Genomic DNA, 16,194 nt, shown 5'->3' on the forward strand with positions numbered 1-16,194 from the left:
AGAAAAGAAACCTTTGTTACCGCTTTACTGTGTTTGGGCCAGCTTCTTCTTGTAATGTTAAACGGGCATGATTTATATATTAACTTTCCATGTGCTCGAGGTCATTGGTCACATTGCAAAATGTGCTCAAATGACCCACTTAGTGAAAAGTGTTCACAGCTTTTTAAATATCTAACATCACGATTGGTCATTTGATTCAGCTTGACACATGTCACGCCACACGGCAACGGCGGCCATCTTGGTTCTAAACAAAGAAAATCATTACTTTTTATTGTTCATGCTGGCTAGAACTTTTCATATGCCTAGTGATCAAAATGTGTAAAAGTCAAAACATGATCAAATTTATGGTTCTTTTCCCTCTAGATACGCTTTTATGCTCGCCGGGGAAATATTTCATACGGGCGTCCGCCATTGTTTCGATAGTTTAGAGCCAGTGTTACTAAGTTACCATGCGTCATTAGGAAGGAAGTGACGTTACGACTGTTGAAGAGTATTTTCCTTAATTTTTATATTTTTTCGAAATTTGCGTTCCCCGCGGTGATGAATATTACTGGGGTGGTTCCCCTTGGTCTAACATAAGCTTGGGTTTTTCTTATATTATAACAGTTTCATTGATAGCAATTTTTTTAATTGTAATTTTGTTTTTCAAACGTTGTGCCTATTTCCAAATAAGCATAATTTCTGGCAACATTTGCCATTTTTTTGTCCCATAATTTTTCATAATTAACCAGACTATAAACGTCCTGAGTTACGCATAGATAGATAGTTTTTATTTATGTGTGTTGGTCGGTTATATTTCCGGATGGCAATGTTGTGAGTTTCCTACCTAGCCAAGCGCACACTATCTATAATATTATTTTGTGCAGTGTGATTATAAACGCCAAACTGGGCAACCCTTTGTCACTCTCTTCATTACTCGCTCAGATTCTATCTAACATACGTACTTCTTTCTCACTTAACAACAAGAGATGAAGTGAGTAGGAAAGTGCAAGAAGACAATAGAGAATAAAAATTGCGCGGCGGTGATGGGGGTTTGAACCCGCGACCTGACTGGTACGACAACTCCGCCTGGCCGGTGAGAGCGTGACTCTACCGTATGAGCTATCCACGATTCTTTCTCACTTCTCACCACAGATTACACAGGGTTCTCTTCTGTGCTTCTCACCTTCGAGTGAACACAATGAGCAATGAGCACAAAAATTACCTACCATGGCATCAACTAAAAGTAATCACCACCACCGCTACCATCGCCACCAAAGCCACCACCATCGCCCGACTCCGTCAGCCCGCCCCGCCATCCTCTCTCTCTCTCTCTCTCTCTCTCTCTCCGCCGCCACGGCGAGGACCCTGACCCAAGTCAGTACGCAGTGGGAAGGTCATTCGACGTCATCATCAACTGCTAGGTTCATCCAGCGGTCACAAGGTCGTCCGTATTCAGGTCGCCTGCCCGCCCTCTCTTCAAGCCTCTCCCTCCCCCCCCCCTCCCTCTTTTTTCACACTCCTATAATATTTTCTTGTGGAATTTGTTATGTTGACCTAGATCCATCGGTTAAGAAGCGCGTGTTTTTAGCGGGGAGTGTGTTCTCGGTGTGTGTGATTGTGTGTGTGTGTGTGTGTGTGATTGTGTGTGTGTGTGTGTGTGTGTGTGTGTGTGTGTGTGTGTGTAGTGCGATAAGGCGAGGCGGAGATAGAGAGGTAAATCACGTTTATTTTTATTACTAAGAAGTAAGTGCTACTAAGAAGTAAGAAGAAGATGTCAAGCGAAAGCTGGTTGAAAAGTCAAATCCCGAAGTAAAGTCAAGAATTAATTGACCAGGCGAATATCGATTCAGGCAGAACAAAAGACGTTTCGTGTTATGATGTTATGACCTTCGACAATAAATTAAATGGACAGTAGATAATAAAAAAAAAAAATTGCATTCATAATGAAATTTAAATTTCTTGCTCCAATTCAAGAACGTGATCATGCACAGTAATATTAATGCATATTATATGAGTATTTTCATTATAGATAGTTCGAAGATGACGTCACTCAGGTCTTTGTTATTGTTTTTTTGCCATCCGCGTTTATGAGTAATGCTCACTGAACTGTATTAACCTGACTATAAACGTTCATGGATACACATAGTTTTGTGTGTTGGTCCGTTATACTTCCGGATGGCAATGTTATGAGCTTCTTAGTCAAGCGCATACTATCTATACATATTTTTTAGGGGTGGGCAACGCGAGTCAAGGTCAAGGTCCTTTGTGTCTTTTGTTTGGATGGTCGGGTTGACAATAATCTTTAATTTGTTTCGAGGTAGAAGCTCAATAAAAATAGCCGATAAGAAATAGGGAATAGACTACCGTCCTATCCAAAGGATAGCAAGCAATTGCTATTGTCCGCTTCACGCTATAGAAACCGGGATAAGCTCCGGATCCATGGGCCTAATGGCTGTAAAGGACTACTTTTTAAAAATATATTTAAATGACACAAAATAGCAGTTTTCTATGAATGTTAGAAATGAATAATAATGTAAAATTGAATGCAAACTTTCATTTGATTACAAAAACAGATCAAATGAACGTTTCGGGTTTCCCCTTTATCAACAAAACAGGATAAATGAAACACTACATATGAATGAGATAATGTGGAACTGGCGTAGTTAAGATGAATAAACAAAAACATTCATTTATTCATCTTAACTACGCCACTACCACATTATCTCATTCATCTGTGGTGTTTCGTTCATCCTGTTTTGTTGATAAAGGGAAAACCCGAAACGTCCATTTGATCTGTTTTTGTAATTAAATTGAAGCTCACATTCAATTTTACATTATTAGTAATTTCTTCGAGCTTCGAGCAGCAATATTTACATTATGAATGTTAGAAAGCAACTGAGTTCAGAAAAGTGAGTGGAGCAGGCACTGATGTTGATAATAACAAGAAATGAAGTGAGTAGGAAAGTGCCAGAAGACAACAGAGAATAAAAATTTCGCGGCGGCGATTGGGGGATCGAACCCGCGACCTTACTGGTACGACAATTTTTTGTAAAATACATGGATGATAATAATAATGAGATAATCTGCCGACGGACGACGTGGAGACCACAGAAACATGTGTTTCGGCCATAAATAAGTGAGTAACTCCATTTATATATATATATATATATATATAATATATATATATATATATATATATATATATTATATTATATATATATATATATATATATATATATATATAATATATATATATATAAATTATAAAACCAAAAACCGTGAAATAATAGTGCTCAACTTTTTGATTAAAGGATCTATTTATAAAATATTTCAAGTATAATTAATTCTGATCATCAACTTCTAAGATAATATTGTTTCGAGCGTTCGCTTTCGCCTCTCCTGATGAGAGCGAATATGCTCGAAACAATGTTGTAGAAGTTGATGAACATAATTATACTTGAACTATTTATATTATATATATATATATATATATATATATATATATATATATATATATATATATATTTATGAGAGTTCGTATGGTGGATACTTGTAGGTACGAGAGTGCTCGATAATGTTGTCTAGAGATAATATAATATATAAATGGAGTCACTCACTTATTAATGACCGAAACACATGTTTCTGTGAACTCCACGTCGTCAGTCGGCATATATATATATATATATATATATATATATATATATATATATATATATATATAATAATATAAAGTTCCCTCACAAGCAACTGGTACTTTATGACATGGAAATAATATGATTCCATCTGGCCTGTTGAGGAAATACATAATGAAGCGTTATGAAACACATTGAGCATGGCCAGTCCATTAAAACTCGTTGTTTTTATAACTGTTCATATTTATTTATTTATTAGGCCAAAAAATCAATTTTAAAAAAATCAAGAATAAACGATAACCCCATGAGCTGCTGAGTCCTGTTTCCTGTTTCCTGTTTGTTGTTTGTGATTCCGTCATTTACGCCTTTTTGATGTAAACAAGGTTTACATTATGTAAATGACCGTCGCTGACCTGCTTTCCATGCCAAACCACGTAAACATGTAAACACCCAACTGACAAACATCGATCCGTTTGACCTAACCAAGAATAGAATTTGAACGGTATTATGTCGGGATGACTTGGGTGCAAAAAGTTGAATTTATTGATAAAAACATGAAACTTTGGGTTTATTTCGATTTGTAAAATAAAATAAAATAAAATTCCCTATATTCATCCCCAAGGGGAAATTTGTCTTTAGGGTATATTCCAAGGGAAAACTGGAATAACCCAGACGTCAGCCGCAGAGCACCGCCGCAAAGTGAGCTAGGGCGATGTGACTTGCTCAAGGCCACACAACGCAGCAGCGGGTGATTGAACTCGGTACCTTTCGGGTAGGAAGCAAAGACCGTACCACTGAGGCACGCTGCCCCTAATGTTACAGAATGAAGACAATTTCTCACAATGCAAAAGCTCCAAAAATTGGTATTTACTATCAATTTAACTCTAAAGCCACTTTTCGGGGTACAATTCATTCCGACATAATACCGTTTCGAGACGAAGGGTCACATATATGTTACACGCCGAATCTAAACAGTATTATTCCATCCCTCTCATTGGAAAACCCTGTCATTTCTTAGTAAATACGTAATCGCTGAATAATGCTTTGAACGCCTTGATTAACTCTCTCTCTTTACCAGCCATTTTCAAGATTTTCCCCAAAATTCACACCCAACTAAACACAAAAATATGTTTTTTTTTTTATCACTCAAACACAATAGCAAGTTATTGCGATACATAGCTTCTTCAGCAAAACATGCTCTACAACACACATTGTTCATTTTCTTTAAATTTTATGGTGTACAAAAGATATTTGAATAAGAAAAATGTTGGTTGTATCGTAACGAATGTGACGATTTCCTATAGTTGGTAAGGAGAGGGTTAAACATTTTATTCAACGATTGCAGAATATATTCGTACATTTTATTGGTGTGAAATTAATTAGATGTAAAAGACAGGTGATTGGTAATTAAATATAATCTTTTGGTGCGTAATAATAATAATAGATAATATCTAATAATAATAATAATAATAATAATAATAATAATAATAATAATAATAATAATAATAATAATAATAATAATAATATATCTTTATTGTCCCCAAAAAAGTGGCAATTTGTCATTTGGTTACACATTTATAACAATACAATATTGACATAGACACACTCACACAGATTATGCACACTAGTAACATAGTCGTCATCGGAAAAGAAAACAATCCCCCCAAAAAACAAAAAAAAAAAACAACAAACAAACAAACAAACAAACAAACAAACAAACAAACAAACAAACAAACAAACAAACAAACAAACAAACAAACAAACCGGCATCAACAACAACATATATAGTAAAGTTACATAAAATGAGATAATGCGATTTGCACATCGAATTTCCTCCCTCATACTTTCTAAGGGCAAGAATCTTGTATGAATACAAATCCAACGTTTTTAGTTTTTAGTCAAATTGTTATAATTCAAGCAGAAAGAGAAAGATACAAATTATGGTGAATAGAAGTACTAATACTCATAATGTTTCAGAACTCAGAATGTTTCAAAACTCAGAATGTTTCAAACCTCAGAATGTTTCAGAACTCAGAATGTTTCAAAACTCAGAATGTTTCAGAACTCAGAATGTTTCAACGCTCAGAATGTTTCAAAACTCAGAATGTTTCAGAACTCAGAATGTTTCAAAACTCAGAATGTTTCAGAACTCAGAATGTTTCAAAACTCAGAATGTTTCAGAACTCAGAATGTTTCAAAACTCAGAATGTTTCAGAACTCAGAATGTTTCAGAACTCAGAATGTTTCAGAACTCAGAATGTTTCAAAACTCAGAATGTTTCAGGACTCAGAATGTTTCAGAACTCAGAATGTTTCAGAACTCAGAATGTTTCAAAACTCAGAATGTGCCTTATCCTTTCAATTCTATATCAACGTTTTTGCTATCTGTTTCACCATGACAAATCACCGTTTTCAGACGATGGGTCACATAATATTATTTTATTCCTTTGTAGCCTTTCTTGGTATGATCAAACGTCAAACGCCCTTCGTTAGCAATGTATCTAATATATAATATATAATGTATATATATGTATATATAAATATATATATATATATATATATATATATATATATATATATATATAATATATATATATATATATGGAGTCACTCATTTATTTATGGCCGAAACAAATGTTTTTGTGGTCTCCACGTCGTTTCGGTCATAAATGAGTGAGTGAATCCATTTATATTTTATATTAGGTCTCACCAACGTTATCGAGCACTCTCGTACATACAAGTACCCACCAACACTCATATATATATATATATATAGTATGCGCTTGGCTAAGAAGCTCATAACATTGCCATCCGGAAGTATAACGGACCAACACACAAGACTGTGTATCCATGAACGTTTATAGTCAGGTTCAGTGAGCATTACTCATAAACGCGGATGGCAAAAAACAATAACAAAGACCCGAGTGACGTCATCTGCGAACGATCTATCTATCTATCTATCTATCTATCTATCTATAATAATAATAATAATAATAATTCGCTCCATTACTACATGTCGAGCACTTTTCGTACCATATTTGTATCAAACACGATTCAAAATATATATAATATATATATATATATATATATATATATATATATATATAATATTATATATATATATAATATATATATATATATATATATATATATATTTATATTACTATAAATATGGTACGAAAAGTGCTCGACATGTAGTAATGGAGCGAATTATTATTTTTTATTTATTACCAGTAAATACCAAATATATAATATATATATAATATATAATATATATATATTATATATATATTTATACATAAATAAAAACAAAAATAATATAATAAAATATAAAGCACTATATCAAAACATAAATAAATATACAAACAATCTAACTATATATCGCCCATTTAAACACTTTAACAACAAAACATACACAACACCAACAACAACAACAACACAAATACAACACCCACACACACCAAACAATCCCTGCGTCAACACAGATAGTACCATATCATCATTTAGAACATTCTCTTATATTATTTTCCTATCCATGCAATGTTAAAGACACGGCGCTAGCTGTAAAAAAAAAACCCAACCCCAACATGCCCCCCCCCCCCCCCCCCCCCCCCCACCAGAAACAAACCAAATACAAAAGAAAAAAGAAACCCAATAAATAAAAACAAACCCAAACACCACCCCCCCCCCACCCGCGAAAATAAAAAAAAAAGAAAATTGTAAAGACAAAAACAACAACAAACAACAACAACAAAATAATAATAAGTATAAAAACAACAAAAACATTATGCAAATTTCTGAAGATCATAACGTCAGCCAATTCGAGAGAATTTAAGGGAAACAATTCAATAATTTTTGTCACACAACTTTGACCGTTTGGATCAACTCCCTTAGATTTGTATCCAGCCTCGAAGATTGGATTACAATATGGTTGAAGGGGGTAAGCTGGAATCGTGTCACAAAATTTAACATTTTTTGAGAAAAATTTTTTTTTTTCAAAATCAAAAACAACAATTGAAGATATGAACACCTTTTCATTACTTAATGTTTTACTGTAATATATCTACAGAACACAGGAATGGACAACACCTGGGAGCTGCGCACACTTATGGAGGACAGGACAGAATGGCGACTTGTGGCTCATGTTGGGAGCCCCAAGGGGCGGCCTAAGTAAGTAAGTAATTTATCCTCTCGAATGGAACCCGCAGGTCAAAAGGAAACGGGGGGTCGTCCAAAACAGACTTGGAGGAGAAGAAGCCTTCACCAAGATTTGAGCATCTCCAATCTTACCTGGAGTGAGGCCAAGGTCTGTGCCAAGGACAGAAGAAGATGGAAGAGTGCTGTTGAGGCCCTATCCTCCGCCAGGAGCCAAGAGGCAGAAGTCGAGTAAGTCAGTGTTTTACAATATAGGTAAATTCTATTATCTTCTTCTTCTTCTTCTTCTTCTTCTTCTTCTTCTTATATATATATATTTGCTTCAACATGCAACATCACACAACAAACCCAACTCATGTAACACAGTACCGACGATGGCTGAAAAGGCCTGAAACATCGATGTAGACTGACTCCAACATTGTGATAAATATCAAAATAATATATATATATTATATATATATATATATATATATATATATATATATATATATATATATATATATATATATATATATATATATATATATATATATATATAATATATATATATATATATATGTATATAGGACCAGAAATGACGCCTGTTAGGCAATTTTAATTTTTATTCCGACAGAGACACCGCTGTTAACAGCCAGGTACGCAATTTACACCTGATTACGGCGAGAGAATGTGAGTAAAGAGTCTTCTCCAAGGACTCAACTATGCGCGAGCGAGGCTCGAACCCAGGATCTTCCGATCCAAAAGCGAGTGTCATACCACTAGACCGCATAACCGTGTAGCCGTGTGGCAATGTTGTGGGTTTTTAAGCCAAGGCCACAGCATCTCGAAGGACGGCTGGAGACGTGTAACGATTACGTATGAAGCAAGGGAGGTAACTTAGTTAAAATAAGCAAGAAAAGAAGTAATGTATGAGTAGCATCCCTTGAATTCGCAGCGGTTCAGGCTCTTGTCAGAACACCAATAGGATTCAATAGTCTGATGTCACGCCCGCTTAGCAACGAGCAGCTTTGTTCTAAACAAAGAAAATCGTTACTTTTTATTCTTCATGCTGGCTAAAATTTTTTCACAAGTCATGTGATCAGAATGTATAAAAGCCAAAACATCAGATTTATAATTAAAAAAAAAAAAAATCCCTTTATTCATCCCCAAGGGGAAATTTGTCTTTAGGGTCTATTCCAAGGGAAGACTGGAATGGCCCAGGCGTTAGCCGTAGTGCAGCGCCGCAAAGTGAGCTAGGGCGAGGTGACTTGCTCAAGGCCACACAACAAGGCGGGTATTCGAACTCGGTACCTTTTGGGTACGAAGCAAAGACTCTCTCTCTCTCTCTCTCTCTCTCTCTCTCTCTCTCTCTCTCTCTCTCTCTCTCTCTCTCTTCCCGACTACTTGAGGTCACAAGTTCAACACACATAAAACGCTGCCAAGTTAGTTGGCCAGCATTTAAGCTTAATAGCCAATATTCTCAACACAAACATGTAACATAGAAACAATTGAGACATTGAGTATGCTCCGGTATTTGGGGTGAATTTTTCATTCAGAAAAAGTGAGTGGAGCAGTCACTTATGTTGATAACAACAAGAGATGAAGTGAGTAGGAAAGTGCCAGAAGACAATAGAGAATAAAAAATTCTAAGAGTACCAAACCCAGGTTCCATTTATAATGCGACATCACTCTGCACAATGATATGAAGTGAGTAGAAAAGTGCCAGAAGACAATAGAGAATAAAAAATTCTAAGAGTACCAAACCCAGGTTCCATTTATAATGCGACATCACTCTGCACAATGATATGAAGTGAGTAGAAAAGTGCCAGAAGACAATAGAGAATAAAAAATTCTAAGAGTACCAAACCCAGGTTCCATTTATAATGCGACATCACTCTGCACAATGATATGAAGTGAGTAGAAAAGTGCCAGAAGACAATAGAGAATAAAAAATTCTAAGAGTACCAAACCCAGGTTCCATTTATAATGCGACATCACTCTGCACAATGATATGAAGTGAGTAGAAAAGTGCCAGAAGACAATAGAGAATAAAAATTCTAAGAGTACCAAACCCAGGTTCCATTTATAATGCGACATCACTCTGCACAATGATATGAAGTGAGTAGGAAAGTGCCAGAAGACAATAGAGAATAAAAAATTCTAAGAGTACCAAACCCAGGTTCCATTTATAATGCGACATCACTCTGCACAATGATATGAAGTGAGTAGGAAAGTGCCAGAAGACAATAGAGAATAAAAATTCTAAGAGTACCAAACCCAGGTTCCATTTATAATGCGACATCACTCTGCACAATGATATGAAGTGAGTAGAAAAGTGCCAGAAGACAATAGAGAATAAAAAATTCTAAGAGTACCAAACCCAGGTTCCATTTATAATGCGACATCACACTGCACAATGATATGAAGTGAGTAGGAAAGTGCCAGAAGACAATAGAGAATAAAAAATTCTAAGAGTACCAAACCCAGGTTCCATTTATAATGCGACATCACTCTGCACAATGATATGAAGTGAGTAGGAAAGTGCCAGAAGACAATAGAGAATAAAAAATTCTAAGAGTACCAAACCCAGGTTCCATTTATAATGCGACATCACTCTGCACAATGATATGAAGTGAGTAGAAAGTGCCAGAAGACAATAGAGAATAAAAAATTCTAAGAGTACCAAACCCAGGTTCCATTTATAATTGCGACATCATCTGCACAATGATATGAAGTGAGTAGAAAAGTGCCAGAAGACAATAGAGAATAAAAATTCTAAGAGTACCAAACCCAGGTTCCATTTATAATGCGACATCACTCTGCACAATGATATGAAGTGAGTAGAAAAGTGCCAGAAGACAATAGAGAATAAAAAATTCTAAGAGTACCAAACCCAGGTTCCATTTATAATGCGACATCACTCTGCACAATGATATGAAGTGAGAGAAAAGTGCCAGAAGACAATAGAGAATAAAAAATTCTAAGAGTACCAAACCCAGGTTCCATTTATAATGCGACATCACTCTGCACAATGATATGAAGTGAGTAGAAAAGTGCCAGAAGACAATAGAGAATAAAAAATTCTAAGAGTACCAAACCCAGGTTCCATTTATAATGCGACATCACTCTGCACAATGATATGAAGTGAGTAGAAAAGTGCCAAGAAATAGAAAAAATTAGTACAACAGGTCATTTAAGCAATCCAAGATAAGAGAAGTGCCAAAACAAAAGATAAAATTAAGAGACAAAGTCCTTTAAGCACCACACAAGATATATAATCCAAAAAAAAAATAAAATCTAAGAGTACCAACCCAGTCCATTTATAATGCACATACTCCACAAATATAATGAGAGAAAGTGCCAGAAGACAATAGAGAATAAAAATTCTAAGTACCAACCAGTTCCATTATAATGCACATACCTGCCAATGAATGAAGAGTAGAAGTGCCAAAGACAATAGAGAAAAAATTTAAGAACCAAACCGGTTCCATTTAAATCGACATACTCTGCCAATGAATGAAGTGAAGAAATGCCAGAACAAAAGAAAAAAAATCTAAGAGTACCAAACCCAGGTTCCATTATAATGCGACTCACTCGCACAATGATATGAAGGAGTAGAAATGCCAGAAGACAAAGAGAATAAAAATCTAAAGTAAACAGTTCCTTTATAATGCGACTCACCTGCACAATGATATAAGTGAGTAGAAATGCCGAGACAATAGAGATAAAAATTTAAGAGTACCAACCCAGTTCATTAAATGCGACTCACTCGCACAAGATATGAAGTGAGTAGAAAGTGCCAGAAGACAATAAGAATAAAAAATTCTAAGAGTACCAAACCAGGTTCCATTTAATGCGCATCACTCTGCACAATGATATGAAGTGAGTAGAAGTGCCAGAAGAAATAGAGAATAAAATTCTAAGAGTACCAACCAGTTCCATTATAATGCGATCACCTGCACAATGATATAATGAGTAGAAAGTGCCAGAAGACAATAAGAAAAAAATTCTAAGATACCAACCAGTTCCATTATAATGCGACATCACTCTGCACAATGATATGAAGTGATAGAAAAGTGCCAGAAGACAATGAGATAAAAATTCTAAGAGTACAACCCATCATTTATAATCGACATCATCTGCACAATGTAGAAGTAGAGAAATGCAAGAAAGAATAAAATTCTAGATACAACCAGGTTCATTTATAAGCACACACTCTGCACAATGATTGAATGATAGGAAATGCCAGAAGACAATAGAAAAATTCTAAAGTACCAAACCCAGTTCCATTTATAATGCACATCACTCTGCACAATGATATAAGTGATAAAAGTGCAGAAACAATAGAGAATAAAAATTCTAAGAGTACAAACCAGTTCCATTATATGCGACATCACTCTGCACAATGATATGAAGTGAGTAGAAAGTGCCAGAAGACAATAGAGAATAAAATTCTAAGATACCAAACCCAGTTCCATTTATAATGCGACATCACTCGCACAATGAAGAAGTGAGTAAAAAGTGCCAGAAGACAATAGAGATAAAAAATTCTAAGAGTACCAAACCCAGGTTCCATTATAATGCGACATCATCTGCACAATGATATGAAGTGAGTGGAAAGTGCCAGAAACAATAGAATAAAAAATTCTAAAGTACCAAACCCAGGTTCATTTATAATGCGACATCACTTGCACAATGATATGAGTGAGAGAAGTGCCAGAAGACAATAGAGAATAAAAAATTCTAAGATACCAAACCCAGGTTCATTTATAATGCGACATCACTCTGCACAATGATATAATGAGTAGAAAGTGCCAAAGACAATAGAGAATAAAAAATTCTAAGAGTACCAAACCCAGTTCATTTATAATGCGACATCACTCTGCACAATGATATGAAGTGAGTAGAAGTGCAGAAGACAATAAGAATAAAAAATCTAAGAGTACCAAACCCAGGTTCCATTTATAATGCGACATCACTCTGCACAATGATATGAAGTGAGTAGAAAAGAAAAAAAGAAAAATTCTAATCCAACGCATTATGCAATGAAAAGGAAAAGCAAAAATAAAATCTCAACAGTATAATGCAATGAAAAAGAACGATTAATCGACAATATTAATGAACTGAAAAATTAGAAATCCAGGCATAAATAAAATCAACAAACCAGTATAAAGGGAATCATGAATAAGAGTAGAAGTCCAAAAATGGAATAAAATTAAGGACAAAGTCCAAGACAATGAAAAATAAGTAAAAATGAAGACAATATAAAAATCAGAACCAAAGGTTCATTAAGCGAACATTAAACAAATATATAAATGCCGAAGACATTGAGAATAAAATGTAAAGACAACCCAGTAATCATATAGCGACAACCTCTTAAATAACCAAGTGCCAATATAATGCAGAATCAAAGACAAATAAAAAATTAAGGACAAACCCAGGTTCTTAAATGCACATCACTCTAAATGAATAGAGTAAAAGTGCCAGAATACAATGAGATAAAAAATTTAAGTAACAACCAGGTTCCATTTATAAGGAATACTCACAATGATATGAAGGAGGACAGTGAGAAGACAATAGATAAAAAATGCTAAAGTAAACCAGTCCTCAAATAATGGACATAAAATCTGAGATAAAAGTCATAGAAAATCAACCAAAAAATAGATAAAAAATATAGAACCAGATAATAGTGATAAAACAGATACACCAGCAATAATGAATATGAAAAAAGTGCCAAGACATGAAATGCAAATCAAAGAGATAAACCAAGTTCCATTAGATACAAACCAGTTCATTATAAGTAGATGAAATGCAGAAGTAAAAGAAAAAAAATTAAAACAAACCCAGGTTCCATTTATTGCGACATCACTGCACATTTGAAGAGTGAAGGAAAGTGCCAAAGTACAAAAGATAAAAAATTTAAGAGTACCAAACCCAGGTTCCATTTATAATGCACATCCCTGCACTATATGAATGAGAGAAAGTGCCAGAAGACAAAAATAAAAAATAAGAGTACCAAACCCAGGTTCCATTTAAATCAACACTATACGAAATGAATGAAGAGAAAAGCAAAGAAATAGTAGATAAAAAAATTCAAGAGTACCAAACCCAGTCCTTTTAATGCACATATCTACATATTAATTTGAAGAAAAGTGCCAGAGACAATAGAAAAAAAATTCTAAGATACCAAAACCAGGTCCATTTATAATGACATCATCTACAATTAAAAGTGAGTAAAAGTAGATAATAGAGATAAAAAAATTCTAAGAGAACCCAGGTTCCATTTATAATGCAACATCATCTGAAATGATAGTTGAGTAGGAAATGCCAGAAGACAATAGATAAAAAAATTCTAAAGTACCAAACCCAGGTTCCATTTATAAATCATCATCCAAGATATATAAGTGATAAAGCCAGAAGCAAATATAAAATAAACAACCAATTATACAATTCATATATCACTAATGATAGAAATAGAGGAAAAGTCCAGAACAATACAGAATAAAATCTCAGATACCAAACCCAGTTCCATTATAATGGACACACTGAATGATAAAGAGTGAAAGAAAAGTCAGAAGACAATAGAGAATAAAAAATTCAAGGTACCAAACCAGGTTCCATTTATAATGCGACATCACTCCTCAAATGAAGATAGGAATGAGTCCAGAAACAATAGAATAAAAAATTCTAATATCCAAACCAGGTTCATTTATATGACATCACTTGCAATGATATGAAGTGAGTAGAAAAGTCCAGAAGACAATAGAGAATAAAAAATTCTAAGAGTACCAAACCCAGGTTCCATTTATAATGCGACATCACTCTGCACAATGATATGAAGTGAGTAGAAAAGTGCCAGAAGACAATAGAGAATAAAAAATTGCACAATGATGTAATCTTATTAGGCCAGGGCTATACGGCAGAAAAGTCGTGAGGTCACGTGAGCTTTTATATAGCGCAATATCCACTAAATGTGCTCAAAGCACTTTACAAAGGGTACCTAGCCAACAAAAACATTTAACATTTAAGGCGGGGACATGACGTCTATTAGGCGATGTTACAATATTTACATAAAGAGACAACGCTGTTAACGCCCAGGTACTCATTTTACACCTGAGTACGGTGAGATAATATGAATAAAGAGCCTTCTTCAAGGACTCAACTATGCGCCGAGCGAGGCTCGCACCCAGGACCTTCCGATCCGAAAGCGAGTGTCATACCACTAGACTACATAGCCGCACATTCTAATTCTACTTTTCCGGTTCCCAAATCCTTGGAAGTATGTATGTAACCAACCCTCACAGCGCATCAGATAATTTCAACTCGGTACATTTTGGGTCCGAAGCAAAGAGCGTGCCGCTGAGCCACGGTGCCCCATATCATTTCGATAAAAAACAAAAAACAAAAAAAAAAACAAAACAAAATAAACCCCCCTCCCCCTCCAAAAAAAAAAAAAAAAACCCAACCCCCCCCCCAAAAAAAAACCCCAACAAAACACCCAAAAATCCAAACGAAACAACACAACAATAAAAAACAAAACAAAACAAAAAAAAAAACCCAAGAAAAAACAACAAAAACAAAAATAAAACCAAACTATCCCGAAGTTTTGTGAACACATTTATTATTGACAAGGTTTAAACATTAAAATGATATAGATACACATTACTATGAATGATACAAGAAATAAAGTAGAGGTCAGAGTTCATGACATCAGTATCTTGAGATCCACCGGCATCTGGTAAAAGCAGGGGTGAGAATGACTGGTCACTAAAAAGGAGGAAATTTTTCAGTGCTTCGATCAAGAATTTTCATGTTCACCTTCCTGTACTTGCCAATAATAATATAGTTAATCACGAATACTTAGACCTAAAACTTTAGCCTCGTTAGTTTTTCAAGTTCATGTTGCTCTTCTTACCGTTAGATGCACTTTTAGCACTCTCTCTTAAAAACAAACACACACACACACACACACACACACACACACACACTACAACCACCCCTACCACATTTTCATCACGACCATTACAACTACAACCACCGCCACCACCACATCATCACTACAACTACTACTTCAACCACCCCCACCACATCATTATCATAACCACTGCTACTACAACCACCACCACCACATCATTATCTCTACCACTACTACTACAACCACTACCACCACATCATCATTACAACAACAAAAAAAAAAAAAAATAAAGAAAGGAAAAGACATGAAATATGTTTGGATTGAAGCTATGCGTTCAGGTAAAATGCTCACAATATCCACCAGCCGGGTAAAACGTTCCCACACACAAAACTATGTAATGACCTTGAGCGTGTATCGCCTGATTGATACAATTTAGTGAGAACTAATCACCAGAATGGCTTTCTAAAGACAATAACAAAGAACTGGAAGACGTCAATTTCCTTCTATCTAAATGTTAACTGACAATTTCTGT

The 16,194-nt window shown here is 35.0% G+C and overlaps 1 protein-coding gene across 6 annotated transcripts in view; it reads right to left on the reverse strand.

The window, feature by feature from the left end:
- Positions 1 to 15,348: 15,348 nt before the first annotated feature.
- Positions 15,349 to 16,194, reverse strand: part of LOC144958550 (protein SpAN-like) — a 41,447-nt gene continuing 40,601 nt past the window's right edge. For 4 of the 6 annotated variants that reach the window (XM_078890596.1, XM_078890594.1, XM_078890598.1 and 1 more), the window contains one exon: positions 15,349 to 15,482. The gene's annotated coding sequence lies outside the window, so the exon portion shown is untranslated. Of the gene's footprint in view, positions 15,515 to 16,194 lie in introns of all 6 variants that reach the window. The other 2 variants (XM_078890595.1, XM_078890600.1) reach the window with 1 other exon arrangement.

The sequence above is a fragment of the Berghia stephanieae genome, chromosome 13 (assembly GCF_034508935.2).
Source record: "Berghia stephanieae isolate SIO BIC M18660-M18661 chromosome 13, UCSD_Bste_1.3, whole genome shotgun sequence".
In the NCBI taxonomy this organism is placed as follows: domain Eukaryota; kingdom Metazoa; phylum Mollusca; class Gastropoda; order Nudibranchia; family Aeolidiidae; genus Berghia; species Berghia stephanieae.